The following is a 17844-nucleotide window of genomic DNA, read 5'->3' on the forward strand; positions in this document are numbered from 1 at the left end:
GCATGAAGCCACCAGACTCTCACCACCCTTCAGATGCCCAGCATGATACATCACTGCTGAAGCTCTGCTAGAACCCACCAGGTCTGTGCCAGGATGCTGGCAGGATCTGAGTTTTGTCTTCCTTGGAATTCCCAAGCCTGGCAGGGAGCTGCAGATGCTGGGAAAGCTGGATGGAAATCATTGATCATATCAGGCCCCACACTGGATATATCTTGTGCACATGAATGGCAGCACCCACAGCCGTGTTTTCAGTTCACATAAGATGGGGAAAAGGAGAATGTGAATGGCAGATACCCAGGCACCAGGAAAGAGTATAAATAGCTGGTGTAGGTATTGGAAAGACAAGAGGAAAGATAAACGGCTGCCTTCTGAGGCCGTGGCTCATCAATACCTAATTACTGGCATCTAAGGAAGAATTGTATGGATTTTACAACAGAGCAGATACCATCATTAATGTGTGGAGAGTGGTGATACTGTTAAAGACCTTAGTGAGGAAACAGGTAGACAAATATAGAAGGTGATATTGGTAGAGGGCTAATGAGGCAGAAAACGAATACCACATTGTGGGCTTGTTCTCAAAACAACTTACAAAGAGGTAAGACAATGCTCAGCTCTATGGATTTGCTGAATCCTGCTTCCTCATGTTAGATTTTTTGTCAGGTGACATCTGGCAGAATTTTGGGCAGCTGGCCTTGACTTTTATATCCTTCCCTGGGTCCCCTGACAGTCTTCTGAAGCAGCCTGATAACATTATTGCCTTTCCAGGTGACTCCATCAGAATTCCTTTTGGGGAGGGCAGCTATCTTTATTTGGGAAAATGTCCTTGATAAGCTGTTAGGGATAAAAGTGAGACTCTGAAGGCATAGGTTCAAAGGACTGAAGGGAGCAGACCTGGGCTGAAAAATGAGAGAGTGAGGTGAGGACAGAGAGGTGAGGAGTGAGAGAAGATGGCGAGATTGAAAAATGCCTCAGTGCCATGGTTGTTGGGTGGCAGGAAGACAAGAACAGATATGTCTGTTATCCAATCTGAAGTTGCTTTCATTGTTGTGATGAAACTCTTGCCTCTCCAAAGCCATGTTTTCATAAGGTCCACCTCTCAAATGTAAATTGACTGAGTGAGTGAATTAGGGGGATCAAGGAACTGATTGGGCTTGATAAAATAATGAGTTGGGAGATAATGCATTAGCTATGGAAACAGTAATTTGGATGCAAAGTTATGGTAAACTCTGTTAGTCGATTGCTAATATCTATTTTTTTCCCCTCTTTCCTATGATAAAAAACACCCTGCTGACTTTGAGCTGGGAACATTATTGTCCAGGTAGAAACTACACTTCTAAGCCTTGTTTTGAAGTTATGTATGAACATGCGATTAATGGATGGCTAATGGATGGCATAGAAAGAATACGTATTTCTTCTAGGTTTTTCCTTTAAAAGGAATGATCACGTACTTCCCTGACTCTTTCTCCATTTTTGATGGTGAGTAAGTGATGGAGGAGTTGGAGCAACTGCCTCAGACCCAGAGATGGGAGTCCCATGTGAAGAATGATACAACTGCTCTACTCATCCTGGATTGTCAATGTCTGGACTTTTCAGTGAGAGAGAAATCCAATCTGAGACAGCATCAATTGCAAAAGCCCTGTTATTTCATACAGCCTTAAGAAGAAAAATGCTCATGGCCAATTAAGCTGTGATATAGTGCAAAGATGCTATTGACTATAAGACACATTCCCATTTTAGAATTGCTTCAAAGTGAACACAAATTTATTTTATAATTGTTGAGGGAATTTCCATCATGGCTCAGAAGTAATGAACCTGATTAGTATCCATGAGGATGTAGATTTGATCCCTGGCCTCGCTCAGTGGGTTAAGGACCCAGCGTTGCCATGGGCTACAGTGTAGGTTGCAGATGCAGCTCAGATCTGGTGTTGCTGTGGCTGTGGTATAGTCCAGCAGCTATAGTTCCAATTCAACCCCTAGCCTAGGAACTTCCATATGCCTCAGGTATGGCCCTAAAAAGACAAAAAAAAAAAAATGTTGAAATATGACAAATCTGTCTTGTTTAAAGCCACTGCACTTTGGTTTTGTTGTGACAGCATCCATCCCACCTGACACAGAATTTACTGTCAGAAGTGGGGTGCCACTATGACAAAACCCAGAACAAGTGGCTTAGTGCCAGGTAGCATGAGGCAAAGAAAAACACTGCAAACTAGAAATCTGGCGATTCTTGTTGTGCCATGGCAAAATATTTGTAAAAATTGTCCAATCAGCCTTGGAAGACAAGATGTATGGTGCCAGGTTCAGAAAGTTTAGTGAAACTTATTGGGAAAACTTAGAACGTTGATGTGTTCAACAAGTGTCTTGCTACTTTTAGATTGATGACCTCAGGTTGATTACAATAGGTGACTTGTATTCTAAAATGGCAGCTTTAGCAAGTGATAATATTATAGCCCCTAGACCTCTCAAACACTTCTCAGTAAAACTTCTCATCCAGATAGGGGAAGCCAATTCAGAAGTCAAAAACCAATAAAGAGTGTTGCCATCCCACTGAAACCCATTGTTTGAGATTACTTCAAGGGAGCTAAATAAGAGAGGGAGAGAGAGAGAGAGAGAGAAAAGGCAGAGGAGTAGAACACAAAGATGAGGAAATATAAGATCAGTTAGAAAAAAAAAAACACAACTCTGTTACTCTGGATGAACTCTTTGGTTGAAGTTACATATATGTGGAATCAGAACCAAATAGCCAGAAGCCTATAATTCTTCCAACACTAAAACAACCTTAATCCCAAGCAGGAAGTGAGTTACAAAAGCACAGCTCCTGAGGAAGGTCTGCTGTTGGCCGCTGTGTTTTTCCATCTTCCCTTTTCCTAATGGGAGTTTTATTATTTTATTATTTTTTACATTTTTTTAGTTCTCTGTTCTTTATTAATCCATTACATCACCTGTGGCATGTGCAACTTCTTGGGCCAGCCACTGAACCTGAGCCACAGCAGTGACCCGAGCAGCTGTACTGATGACACTGGATCCTTAACCCACTGCACCACAAGAGAACTCCCTGATGGGAGTTTTAAATTGCAGTCTATTTGTTTTTATTCCACCACTGTACATGGGGGGGTGTGTATGTGAAAGAGGAAGAGAGAGCACTAGTGGACCCTGAGGAGCTGCATCTAGATGATGGAAAAGATTGCTCCTCCTTGGACAAAGCCCAGACTTGGAGCTAGAAACAGCAACCAGATAGGACATAGGGTTGAATCCTTCAGGGATGGGGCAAGTATGTCCTATGCTCTTCACAGGACAAAGGGTGTGAATGCATATAGGAGTGGCTGGAGAGGAGGACCATGGCAGAGACTGCTGGTTTTCCTAAACATCCACTCTCTCCTTACTTGACTCACTGAATGTCATTTTTGCAGTTAGACCCATGACAACCTAGGTAACAAATGCAATTCCGAGGCTCTTTTGCAGCTAGTTGTGCAATGCAATAAGTTCTAGATAATGAGATATGAGCAGACATGATGTGTTCCACTTCTGCATCATGCCTATATAAGGCATGAACATGAACTCTGCATGTCATTTCCCTCTTCCTGCTGCCTGGGATGCAGAGGTGATGGCAGGAGATGGACCAGTCACCTTGAACTCAGTCACGTGCATTGAAGATAGTAGAGTAGCTTTATGTTCCTGACTCTTGCAACCCCTGAACCATTACTTGAGAGAGGGAATAAACTTCTATCTTTTTTAAGCCACTGCTGTTCTGAGTATTTTGATTACAGCATCTTAGACCAAACCCTTCATAACGTAAGCAGGAACCGAAAGCTGTGAATTTACAGAAATCTTGTGAAGGGCTTCTGCCTTAGAGATTTAAGCCAAATCTTATCTATATCTCAAGGGGCAGATGAGAAGAGAAGATAAGATCTAGATCTCTATGGGCCTTCCATTTCCCAGAACAGACCAGAAAACCTAGACAGCAAGTGGAAACACTAATTTTGCCACAGCAGCTGAAAGCTGGAGGCAATGAGAACTCCACTCTCTGCCTAAAGATTTGGGTAATTTTTATGTGCTGTGTCAGGAGGCCCCTTTCTGCCACTATTGCTTATAAACTAATACTTTACTTCTGACAAGAAGAGGAAGAGAGGCCATTTTTTTTTCCCTCACAGAAAATTTTATCCAATAATTTTTAAAGGAAGAGAAAAACAAAAGATATTTCATTTCTGGAGTTCCCATCATGGCTCAGTGGTAATGAACCCGACTGGTATTCAAGAAGACGTGGGTTTGATCCCTGGCCTTGCTCAGTGGGTTAAGGATCTGGCATTGCCCTGAGTTGAGATGTAGGTCATAAATGCAGGTTGGATCCCTGTTTCTGTGACCATGGCATAGGCCAGCAGCTGTAGCTCCAATTCAGCCCTAACCTGGGAACTTCCATATGCCGCAGGTGCAGCCCTAAAAAGAGGAAAAGAAAAAAAAAAAAAAGGTATTTTACTTCCAAATTTGTCAGTCACTGGACTACAGCGAGAAAGTTCTGTTATGGTTTTCTTGAGAAATCTTACACAAAACAATAATTAACATTTCTTGGGATTCTTGGAGCAGTCTTACTATGTACGTCACCCAGATGCTGCAGCCACAAGTAAAATGGAAAATATAACTTGCTTTGCTGACTCCAGTCAGGCTCTGTCAGAAGCTTTGATAAGGGCAAGTGAAGTAGCCTGAGCACATGGGAATTAAATAAATGCTGATCCATTTGCTTGTCTCCCTATTCTACTTACAAAAACTCGAATGTTTTACATCTAAATGAGCTTGACCCGTCACCTAGCTATCATTTTAGATTCAAGGGGTGAAAACTGGAGTGGCTTGGTGGTTGGAGCAGCAGGAGGACTGGAACATGGTCTCCCAACACCCAGCCCTTGGCTCTGCCTCACTCGGTCCCCTTAGAGTTTCCACTGGGGACCTTATCGTGGGAAGACAGTGTAGGACTCCCACTGGGATTGTCAGCAGATTGCTTGGGAGCTCTGCATTGAGGTTTTGCAACATCCACCCCCTCCTTTTTAGGAGAAGCCTCCTCTCTTGAAGGTAGATGACCTTCCAGGCATTGCACAAATATTTATAGAGCATCAACTATGAGTCAGGCACTATGGAAGATATAACAGCAAGAAACAGCCAAAAATCTCTGCCCTCTTAGAACTTGACCCAACAGTAAACACAATAAATAAATGATAAAAAATATTAGATGTGCAGGAGAAGAGAAGAAAACAGATAAGGGGGATGAGGAGTGCCAGACTAGGGGAGGGGGGCATAATTTAAAAGTGGATGATCAGGGTGGGCTTTGCTAAGTTATTATATCTGCAAAGTCCTGGAGGAAGCAAGGGAATGAACTGTGTGGCTATTTCAATGAGGAAGCACCTGGTTGAAGGAAAAGCCAACTCAAAGGCCTTGAGGCAGGAAGGTGCCTGGCTAGTTAGCAGAATTTTAACTTACATGCTTTAGAAATGGTTATGATTTTCTAAAGACATTTTTCTTTTCTTTTTCTCTTCTCTCCCTTTCCTTCTTTATTCCCTTTCTTTCATTTTTTTCTTTGACTATCCTAAATAGTATTTTTTAAAAAATATCCTAGTATCTTTTTTTTTCTTGTCCTAATAGTATTCTTTCTTATGTCCTAAATAGTACTGCTGTCTTCTTTACATGGTTCTCTTCCAATTGCTATTCCTAGCACATACCAGACAAGATTCCAAATGCTTTATATGTTTAATTCACTTAAACCTCACAATAGTCCTAAGAAGTAGGTCATATTATTACATTCATTTTATAAATAGGGGCACACAGAGTTGAAATAACTGGCCCATGGTGAGGCAAATCATAAAGGTGAGACAAGATTTGGACCCAAGGATTTTGGTGCCCTAGGACTGTAGTCAGGAGAGCATATACTTTTTCACCATAGTGCTCTAAGATACCCTAGCAGTCTGCTACTGATAGGATATAGTCTGCAACTGAGTCTGAGTTAGGGGTCAAAGTTTTTGCTAGGTCTTCTAAGAATTAAGTCCACATTTGGTGACTGATTCTGAGTAAGATCCCCAGGGTGAGAGTGGATCTTCCATAAACAGGAATGGTTGCCGAAGTGGGGGGGAAAGCCCTCTGTTTTCTTTAGAGCAAAAACGTCCAAGTTACATGGGAATGCACCACATGATTTTTGTGAATTGAAGTCAATTTGGCACCAACAGAAATATCCTTAGGAACAAAGTTTGTATACAGCGTGTTCTTAAGGAAACCACAGTTAGAACATAGAATAAACTGTTAAAGATAGACCCCTCTTTTGGGAGTTGCATTAGCTGACTTTGGGTGGGGACAGCAAATTGTTTCGTTTATAAGCTTTGTACATCAAAAGCTAGATCTGCTTACATTTTAAAACCAAAAGGAGGAGAAAGACTTATTTTTAGCTATCTGAAGCTTAAACCAAACCCAACATTGCCATATGGAAGTCTCTGCCTGCACCATGTCAGAAAATTTCTCAGTGAGGATATTAAACAATAATATATTATTACAGCTGTAGAAAGTCAGTGAGGTTCTTCTCTTAGAACTTGGCTTAATAGCTACTGGGCCACTGGGCTAAAGATATTGGATTTCTCAGAATTAGGGCAGGCTGCCTGGGATTGGTGTTGTCATGTGGAACTCAATTCAGTCCCATGAGAATGGGAATACCACTGTATCTAGCAGAAACAGTTTCTGGTGTTTTGTGGGGTGAGGGGGCAATCAGCTGGTCAAAGGGCCATCTACTGCATTCAGCTTGTAAGAGAAAGGTTTAATTTTTAAGTTTTCTGAGTGTGTGTTTGTGTGTGTGTGTGTGTGTGTGTGTGTGTGTGTGTGTGGTAGAGAACATACTTTATTATTTTAGTAAGTTAAAAAATATATTAATCTAAAAATTCACCAGTAAACTCCAATCTCAAATAGCCACTCAACATTTGGGGGTAGACTTGTCCACTTAGATAGATATATAAGTCTTTTATAGCTGTAGAGCTAGTACAGATATATAGACATATACTTTATCAAAAAATGAGGAGTTCCCATTGTGGCTCAGTGGTAACAAACCAGAACTAGTATCCATGAGGATGTGGGTTTGATCCCTGGCCTTGCTCAGTGGGTTATGAACCCAGAATTGCTGCAAGCTGCAGCATAGGTTGCACTTGGGCTTGGATGTGGTGTTGCTGTGGCTGTGGCATAGGCCAGAAGCTACAGCTCTGATTCGACCCCTAGCCTAGGAACTTCCATACGCCACAGGTGCCACCCTAAAAATTAAAAAAAAAAAAAATGTGATCAAACCATCCAAGCTATTGAGTAACCTGACTTTTTTTTTTTGTAATTGTTTTTCAGTTTCTCTTATTTTACTTAAGTGTATTTCACTTAGCATTTTTTCTGTTCCAGTAGATAGTTTTTCCAACACCATTACTTTTATTTATATTCCAGTCAAGTTCATGTGTATTCTATGCTTTACTGATATCTATTCTGGTAGACCTCCAAAAATCAAAATGCCCCATCCCTAGAATCTGACTGTTAAATTATGTGACAAAAGTAATTTTGCAGGTGAAATAAAAGTTCCCAACATTCAGATAAGGGGATTATCTTGGATTACTGGAGGCCTGATGTAATCACAGGGGCCTTAGTGCAAAAGGGAGGTAGAAACACAGGTCATAGTGATGAAATATGAGGACTGGTCCCACTGTTCTGCCTTTGAAGATGGAGGTTGGGGCCATGAACCAAAACTTATGGATGGTCCTAGAATTTGGGGATGGCTCTGCAAGAAAACAGGACTTATTCTCCCCTATAGCCTCCACAAGGGAATGCTGTCTTGCAGACACCTTGATTTTAACTTAGTGAGACTCAGAGCAGAGAACCAAGAAAGTCCACTGTACCCACCAAACTGTGAGATAATCAAGTTGTGTTGTTTTCACCCACTGAGTCTGGTGCAATGTATTATAACAACAGTAGGAAACCAATATACCAATTGTATTTCTAATTGTAATTTTCAATTTTTCACTAATGCAATAATGTTGAAATGTGATTATTTCTTTAGGATACATCCATTTAAGTGGAACTACTGATTCAGTGGCATATAAAAATTTCAGGCTTTTGATGTGCAAAAATTTAATCAAATTTAAAGAGCATAGCTTTCTTGTTGGGAGAGGGTCAGAGGGCTAAAGGAAGCCACTATTTCTTTCTTTCAGCTGTTGGTTCCAGCTATTGGCTTCTAATGTATACAGTATAACTCTTTCCTCTTCTCAGCTGGCCTCAGTAGCCTTTGTTTTCTCTGTAGACTGAAATACCTGCTGCATTAGTGGAATAATGGCCAACTCAAGAGCTGCTTGGGAAGATCTCTAGGGTGAAGCTGCTCCCTAAAATTGGAACATTAGTCCAAGTGCATCAGACCAAATTTTGGAATCAAAATGGAATTTGCTTTGCTCTTCAAATACCACTTATGCTGGCATTAGAGAAGGGTGGGGGAGGGTAAGTCAACTATCCATTACTGGGCAAACAACTTGAAGTATGTTTATTTTCTGGAGTTCTCTCCATACATATTAGTCAGAGTGGTCAGAGGCTAACTGCCTTTTTTATGAGTCTCAAGGGTAGCTGCCCTCAAATACACTCGACCACATCAGAACTCAGAATTGTCATTTGGGTGGTTGCTCATGGGGGTGAAGAATTTGGAAAAAACAATCCCCGCCACCCAGGTGATAGGATGTACCTTAGTCACGGTCTCAGGTCTGAGCCAGCACTCATCTTTCATGTTTGGGATGGCTTGAAGTTTAAAACAACACTAGGTTTCAGATGACATTTTGGCTGTTTATTCTTTTGGAAGCCACAAACTGATTACACTTTTTTTTTTTGGAATACAGAATGCATGGGGATAAATCTTTAGGACTATTCAATGCTCTATTTATATCTGAAATAATGAACAGTAAATAATAAAGTAGCCGCATCAAATTGCTTCACTTTATGCCAGAACCCATTTCAGTATCCTTTTAAATAGAACTGAAAGTCTCTGGGAAATCTAGCATCACTATTAATTTATAAAAATCAGAACTAGTGTGTAATGGGGGTTCCTCTCTTTTTCTTTTTGTCTTTATCACTCTCTCTCTGTCGCTCTGTGTGTGTGTGTGGTTTTAAGTTCCCACGATGTAGAACTATTGCTTTTGGCAAACAAGACACTCATTTCTGAGTTCAAGTAACTTTATCAACAGCGAACTTTTTTTTTTTTTTTAATTGGGACTCTAGTCAGCAAATGCCCTTGGAAATGATACCATTAGCAAGTTCACTGGAAAGGCAGCCCAGTAGAATAGAAAGAACACAGACTTGGATTTGGACAGACTAACTCTGAATGCTAAATCCCTGAAGATTGCTAAGTGTAGTTGTGGGTAAACTGTAAAGTTCTTATTATTTATAAATGTCATGTCAAGCTAATCTCATGATATATGGATTCAAATAGACACTATGTGTAGTTGCGGGTAAACTGTAAAGTTCTTATTATTTATGAATGTCATGTCAAGCTAATCTAGTGATACATAGATTCAAATAGACACTGTGTAGTTGAGGGTAAACTGTAAAGTTCTTATTATTTATGAATGTCATGTCAAGCTAATCTAGTGATATATGGTTTCAAATAGCAATACTGTATCTAAATTTAATCTGCAAAACTCAGTGCTCTGGGATGCTATGTAGCAACCATATAGGAGCCCTGAGAAGCCTCCCTCTGCAGTCCTGAGGTCCTCCAGGTCTTCCACCAAGGTGCCAATGCTCCAAGGATGTGGAGGAAAGGCCACAGTGTTTTCAATAACTCCATGTTCTTTGTGCATTGGGGCCCTGTCCTTGTTCAGTCTAGAGGCTATTGAGATAAGGGAGGAACTAAGTTTTTAAAATCTCCTGTTGCTCTGCCTTACCTTCAGCATCAGCTAATCAGCCACATAGTCACTGAGGCCAAGGTTATATGATAAATAATAAAGACAGAGATTGTCAAAGAGCCCATAAATTCAGATTGGACAGTGCCATCAAAAAAAGTATTGGAGAGGGAAGGGATCTAGAAGTACTGGTTTTGCCATTAATACAACACACATTCATTCATTCATTATTCATCTCTATCATTTTCACTTTTTGTCCCGATCATCTCCACGCATTGGTCACTAAGATATGATTATTTTACCTTTGAAATATCTCTTAGTCTCTTCCTGTCTCTTTATTCTCCCTGTCACTGGACTAGCTTTGTCCTAATTTAAAATATTGCTCCCATAATGGTCTTCCTTCCTCCCTTATATTATATTTTCAATCCATTCTCAACACTGGCAAGGTTATTTTGTTAAAACACATAAAAAGCAATACACTATCTTTGCCTCGAATCTTCTAAAGGATCTTCCTCTTTTATGTAACACATTCCAACTCCTCACCCTGGTCTTCAATATTTCCCATGACGTGGTTCCAACTTACTTTTCACATCTTATTTGGTCAATTTTGTCACATAAGGACACAGTGTAAATTGAGTGTTATTTTCCTTAGCCATTGGACACATTCTTTGACTAAGCCTTATGACTCAATCAAGTATTTTGATGTCAGTGCTACCCTAGATATTTCAAGACCTGTTATATGTAATAAGTTAGAGAAAAAAGAAATGTCAGGCTTAAGCTAAGAAAAAGAAGTCATTTAAAAAATGTAGCATTGTCTGTATCATTGGGCTACAAAAAAAAAAAAAAATTTAAACAATCTCCTTGGAAATAAAACATTACCAAGCACATTGAAAAACATAGCCAATGGAGTTCCCGTCATGGCTCAGTGGTTAACGAATCCGACTGGGAACCATGAGATTGTGGGTTCGATCCCTGGCCTTGCTCAGTGGGTTAAGGATCCGGTGTTGCCGTGAGCTGTGGTGTAGGTCTCAGATGTGGCTCAGATCCTGCATTGCTGTGGCTGTGGCGTAGGCTGGCGGCTATAGCTCCGATTCGACCCCTAGCCTGGGAACCTCCATATGCCGAGGGAGCGGCCCTAGAAAAGGCAAAAAGACAAAAAGAAAGAAAAACATAGCCAAAAGCATCTCCAGGTCTTGATTTTACTAATCAGTTTTAGTGGAAGAGTCTTTTCTCACTAAGGGTCCGTTAACATTTCTAGGAAACAAGTCCCCAAACTCTTCCTTCCTGGGAAGTATTGCTCAGCTGTGAATTTCTAATTTGAGAAGCCCAGAGATTATAAGTGAAGACCAGAGAAGATAAGGAAAGTCACGGTTTGAGGAATCCCAAAGTAAATAAATAAAATTAAATCAGCTGTTTAAATGAAATAATAACAGTCTGCAGTTTGGTTAGCAATCACCAAGGCACAGGGTTTAAGCAGACTTAAGAAAAAAACAACAATCAACTTTGTAATAATTGAACTGGTACTAGGAAATTAAAGAAGGGATTCTGGGGGCTGCAGATGATGAAAGAAGTTATGTTAGAAGACTACTCTTATTTCATCTATTTTAGCAGAAGAATCAGAGTAAAATCTGCTAATCCCATTTTTTTTTTTTAAGTGTCAGGATGGAGTTAACATCTCCCATAAATGATATATAGCATATAAATACAGAGCCAAGTACTCATGCTTCACTATCAGATTTGCATAACACCCTCCCTTTCCTCAAAGAACGTGTATTTTACACATGCTGTCTCTGTTCATCTCTCGCCTCATTATGAAAACCCAGAGGAAAAATGATGAGTGACTCAGTCAAGGTCACAGCGTGATGAAAGTGCTTGGAAGCTGGAAGGGAACACAAGACACCTCAGCCAGTGCCATACGTGTGAATTTACACTGCTGGAGAGTCACATGCGTGTTTAAGTGATATCAGTGCTAAATGGTAATAAATGTAATGCTTCCCACTTAGGATGTGTTCTTGGCTAACTCTGTCGGAAAATATTATACGGCTATTCTCCATAGTAAAGAAAAAAAATTTTTTTTCAGCAGTTCAAAAAAAATGAACAAGATCTGAAGCCCAGAATATTCCCATCCCCATTTTTCCAAGGGTAGCAGAGATTCCAGCAACCTCCCTTTAATGAGGCATGAAGGCAGAATTGCACAGGTCAGGTGTTCTTTCTAGAGAGAATCATCAAATTCAGAAGCAAAACCACACCCTGCAACAGAAAGTAAGGCCTCAACCAAACTGCATGGAAAAGAACAAAACTTTTGTTTGTTTTTTTTTGTTTTGTTTTTATTTTTTTAGGGCCGCACCCCGTACCCATGGCATATGGAAGTTTCCAGGTTAGGGCTCCAATCAGAGCTGCCGCTGCTAGCCTATGCCAGAGCCACAGCAATGCTAGATCTAAGCCGAGTCTGTGACCTACACCACAGCTCATGGCAATGTTGGATCATTAACCCACTGCGTGAGGCCAGGGATCAAATTTACATCCTCATGGATACTAGCGGGGTTTGTTTCTGCTGAGCCACAACAGGAACTCCAAAACAAAACTTTTTAACAACAGACATTGTACACTCAGGTCTCATAACCAGGGTGTCCCTGGGCTGGGAAATGTGTAGGCACCACAGGAATTGACAGCCAGCCAGCACATCGGAGCCCGATCACTTTGCAAGCTGAGAAACACAAAAGTCTACAGTGAGGGCTCTTCAAAAAGAGAGGACTTGAGTACCCCAAGAAGGCAAACAGACTCCCCAGAAATCTATTGTGGGTATGAACTAATCAGATCTTAGTGTGCATGTAGGCATTAATCAGAGTTCATATACCAAGTCAAAAGGGGGCTAGAGAAAACCTTCCAAGGAGGGTGAGTGGGGTTAAACTTCCACTTCCCCCAGCACACATTCTTCTCTTTCCTCTTTTTTTAATGATTTTTATTTTTTCCATTATAGTTGATTTACAGTGTTCTGTCAATTTCTACTGTACAGCAAAGTGACCCAGCCATACATACATATACGTAGTCTTTTTCTCACATTATCCTCCATAGTGTTCCATCATAAGTGACTAGATATAGTTCTCTGCCCCAAGCACACATTCTGTTGGAGGCGGATTAGGGTCATAGGATGAAACAGACATCTCAGCCCCCTTGCAGATAGATGGCCAATAGTCTGAAATATTTAAAACCTGATCAGAGTTTCCGTTGTGGCTCAGGGGTTAACAAATCCGACTAGGAACCATGAGATTTCGGGTTTGATCCCTGGCCTCACTCTGTGGGTTAAGGATCTGGCGTTGCTGGAGCTGTGGTGTAGGTTGCAGACGTGGCTCGGATCCTGAGTTGCTGTGGCTCTGGCATAGATCGGCGGCTACAGCTCCGATTAGACCCCTAGCCTGGGAACCTCCATGTGCCTCGAGGGCAGCCCTAGAAAAGACAAAAAGACAAAAAAAAAAAAAGCTGATATAAATGAACTTATTTACAAAACAATAATAGACTCACAGATATAGAAAACAAACATATGGCTACCAAAGGGGAAAGGGAGGGATAAATTAGGAATTTGGGATTAATAGATACACATGACTATATATAAAATAAACGAAAACCTACTGTATAGCATAAGGAAGTATATTCAATATCTTGTAATAGCCTATAATGGAAAAGAATATGGAAAAAATATATATGTACTATATGTATAACTGAATCACTTTGCTGTACAACTGAAATATAAATTAAAAACACTTCAATTAAAAAATTAAAATTATAATTAAAAAAGCTGATGTGCGTCCTTGATCTTTCTCTTCCATTGCCATAGTGAGCTTAAAACTATGTGTTCCGGGTTTCCTAGCTATAAGATACAAGATACTAGCAGAGTGAGTCCTGAGTTGCCCTGGAGGACAATTGTACGGGTAGAGGTCTTACAGGACTGAGAAGTAAGCCTTTCTGTGTTCAAACCAGTGAGATTTAGGGAAGTGTTCATTATCACAGCACAACCTAGCTTATTCAGATTAATATACACAGGACTGAGACAACTTTCTTGTCATAAGGGAAATTGCATACTTATGACTAATATCTCACTTTTTTTCTGATTTACTCATTTCTCACCTTCTCACTCTTAGGGCACAGAGTTAAGATTGTAAAATCTTGGCTAATCTTTTCACAGGGACAATAAAACCATATATTTGGTATTAAATTTTACATAAAAACAAACACGCACCCTTGCAATACTGGCCCTGAAATACTGGTGTGCTTCCATTGATTACATGCCTTATTCTTTACCTGAAAATAAATCCTCAGCGGTTTCTCTACCTTAAAGTCTTTTAAAATGCACTTTGATTGGCGTTCCCGTCGTGGCTCAGTGGTTAACGAATCCAACTAGGAACCATGTGGTTGTGGGTTCAAATCCTGGCCTTGCTCAGTGGGTTAAGGATCCGGTGTTGCCGTGAGCTGTGGTGTGGGTCACAGACGTGGCTTGGATCACATATTGCTATGGCTCTGGTGTAGACCCCTAACCTGGGAAGCTCCATATGCCATGGGAGCAGCTCAAGAAAAGGCAAAAAGACACACACACAAAAAAAGCACTTCAATTTACCTGACATTCTGTGGACTTCATTCTTCCTTATTGATAAACTCTTCATCCATGGCATCTTTGAAAACAACTCTTCTCACCATGGCAGCATTAGGGATTTTTTAAAAAAACTAAGCTATTAATATAACATTTATGATGTCAGATATATTCTATTACAATATCTACATTTTAAAAATCAGGTTTTGCAAGCCAGTAATATAGGTAACTGTCAAGCAGAGACTGTGGTTACTGGCTTTTCTCTTTGGACCAAACCCTAAAAGGCACCCAGACTACAAGGATGCCTTGTGTAAAAGGTCAAGACAATGCAATCAGTGGCTGAAGACTCACGTAATTAAAGTCAAAACACTAATTTGCATTCCATTTGGAGTTTATATAAAAATGAATGTTAGCTTTTTAGAAAGCTAGCTTCAATTTTAGGAAATGCACAGAAGAACAGTTATTACTAGTCACCAGATGAACAACATGAGTAAGTAGAATAATTTAGAATTCATTGTTCATTCAACATTTATTTTGCTAGTTAAAATTATCACTGTTTTCAAGTCTCTTCTTAATTGCTCTGTGTAAATACTGTACCTTTTCTAGATGCCAAAGTCTTACTTTTAGACTTGCATAAATCCCTAAAATGAGGTCAATAGAAGCATTCCTTTGTTGGTAGTCAATAGATATGAGTTCTAGTTCTCAAACTGTGTTTGTGACTAAGTGATCATCTGGAATTCAGTTTCATCATCTTCCAAATTTTCTTAGTTTTAACATTCTCAGCTTTCATGGTCGTGATGTACATTCTCAGGACACAAAGAAAATCACCTGTATGTATGTACCTATCCATCTATCTAGGTGAATGTGTGTGTATATAGGTAGACAAACAGATAAAAAATATACATGTTCTTAAGGTTTCAGATATGACTTTAAAAGCTTTTAAAGGCTGTTAACATTAGACTAATATTTTCTTAGGTTTTTAATTTTATAATTACCTACCTTTGTTTTCACTCGTGATTTTAAAGGGTCAATAACTTATCCTTTCACTCTATGTATTTTAGGCTGAGCAACAAAGAAAAGTAGCAATTTGGATTTCTTTTTTCTTCTTCTTTTTTTTTTTTTTTTTTTTTTTTTTGTCTTTTTGCCATTTCTTGGGCCACTCCTGTGGCATATGGAGGTAACCAGGCTAGGGGTTGAATCAGAGCTGTAGCCGCCGGCCTACACCAGAGCCACAGCAACATGGGATCCGAGCCGCGTCTGCAACCTATACCACAGCTCCCAGCAACACCGGATCCTTAACCCAGTGAGCAAGGCCAAGGATCGAACCTGCAACCTCATGGTTCCTTGTTGGCTTCATTAATCACTGAGCCACGACAGGAACGCCAGCAATTTGGATTTCTAAGGGGATGTAATAATAATTTTGCTGTAGAGAAAACTTGTGATGAGATTTAACCTGAAACTATGAACGCTACTCTTCAAAGACAATAAAAATATGAAAAAAAGAAGGAGGGAAGGAAGGGTGGGAAAGAGGGGAAGGTGGGAAGGAGGGAAGGAAGTTTCTGTTAGGCTGGATTGGAAGCTTTCTGATGCCAGGAACTGATTCTTGGTGGTACTCCTTTACACTCACAGAGCCTTGCACTGTGCTTTGGTGCGTAGCAAGCAGTCAGTAAATATTTGTTGACTGAATGATAATTTCATAATAACCGATTGGAACAGAAGTTTTAACACTGAAACCATGAATGACTGATTTAAACTAATCATCTCTTAACAAACATTGGACCAAGCATGCAATGCAGCAAAGCACTGAGAAATCGATGTTTATGACATCTATGTTGTTCTTAGGGAGGAAGAAATACGTTTTTCTGTCCATTCTTCATGTCCCAATCAAGCATGGTGGACATATTTAAAATACTGACTGTCTGCCCTTTAACACTGCCTCACCCCCACTCTCCAACTTTCAAACTACTATAACCACCGCTGTGTTTGCCCCCTTCTGTGGGCCAGGGATGATCAAATGATAGCAGGAAGCGTGATCACACACAAGGGCAGAGGGAGAAGGACCTCTGCCTTGGGATCAGTGAGGTTTCCGCTCTGTGGGACTCTTTCTTCAATTTCTCTGAGCTGCTGAGTTCTGGACCTTTCCTGCCTTCATCTGAGATTCTTTTATCTGTTTGTCTGCCTATATACACACACATTCATCTGGATAGACAGATAGTTCTGGACCTGTCCTGCCTTCATGCATCTCAAGACGCATCTGTCTCCCTGGATTTTCAGCCCATCCTCTGCTTTGACAGAGAGGAAGTGCCTCATTCTCTCTCTCTCTCTCTCTCTCAGACCTGGGTTTCTCACTCACCATCTGCTCTGATCTTGGCAACTGGACTGAGATGTGAGCCACTGTCTGAATCCTTAGCTAGGCTCTCCTGCTGTCTACACCCCAGCTGACCTGAGGAGGCAAGACAAATGTAGGTGGAGCCATTAGAGACCAAGGCACAGAAAAAGGAGGTCTGTGTGGATCACAGAGATTAGGAAAGATTTTACAAGGAAAGCAGAATTTCAAGGGTGGATTCATTCTTTCTCCTTTTACTGCTGGTACAAAAGTTGTGTGAGCCCATGTGTAGTAAAATGGAACCTCTTTGATCTGCTAGAAAATTAAGGCTCTACATTAATTCATGAGGCCTTTCTGGTTTCCATATGTTATAAGACTTTTCTCTTTCCCTTGTATGCTATAAATATTTTGTGATTTGAGTTGGTTGGGCATAGGATTCTGTGTGTTCCTCCCCTCCCTCTTCCTTGCTCCTGCACACCTGTGCTTGCTTATATTCCATCCACTCGGATCCTAGTTCACAGTCTGGAAAGCTCATCTCTGAGTTGCGTTTCCTCCCGGGGAGCAGTCAGATTGGCAAGGTCTGCCATGTTGTGTGCAGCCAGAAACACTACATACTCTTAGCACTGAGGTCAGGGAGGGCCTGGTCCAGGGTGGAGGAAAGCCCCCAGGGCCGAGTGGCAAGCTTGCCCTGGTCCTGCCTGGCCTGATTTAATGGAAGAACAGGCACAGAACCATGCCAGGAGCTTTCTCCATGGGTTCCTGCTCTTACGCCTGGCAGGCCTGGCTCAGTGAGTGACATGTGTGTGGGGCAGGACATGTGCCCTGTTTTCAAGGACTTTGGCAGCAACTGCAGTTGTCAGGGTGGCTCCCTAGTCTTCCTACCCACCTCTTCCCTTAAAAGGGCTCACCTCTGACCTCCCAGGGACTCACTACCTCTTTTTCCAAAGAGCGCAATACAATGCATCTACCTGCCACGGCAGGTAGGAACATTACGTGATTGTGAAATTGCAGCCTGTGTTTTGCTCTGGGGTCTTAGCCCTGAGGAATTTTATAGGGTGAACTGT

General features: G+C 40.9%; 1 protein-coding gene across 5 annotated transcripts in view; it reads right to left on the reverse strand.

Annotated features, from left to right (window-relative positions):
• RNLS (renalase, FAD dependent amine oxidase) overlaps positions 1 to 17844 on the reverse strand; it is a 417533-nt gene that overhangs the window by 18702 nt on the left and 380987 nt on the right. The gene's annotated exons all lie outside the window — the stretch shown is intronic.

This window comes from Sus scrofa, chromosome 14 (genome assembly GCF_054392235.1).
Source record: "Sus scrofa isolate SSC_HxYL_T2T_F1_AM1 chromosome 14, Sscrofa_HxYL_maternal_Yorkshire_Landrace_v2.0, whole genome shotgun sequence".
NCBI classification, from domain to species: Eukaryota; Metazoa; Chordata; class Mammalia; order Artiodactyla; family Suidae; genus Sus; species Sus scrofa.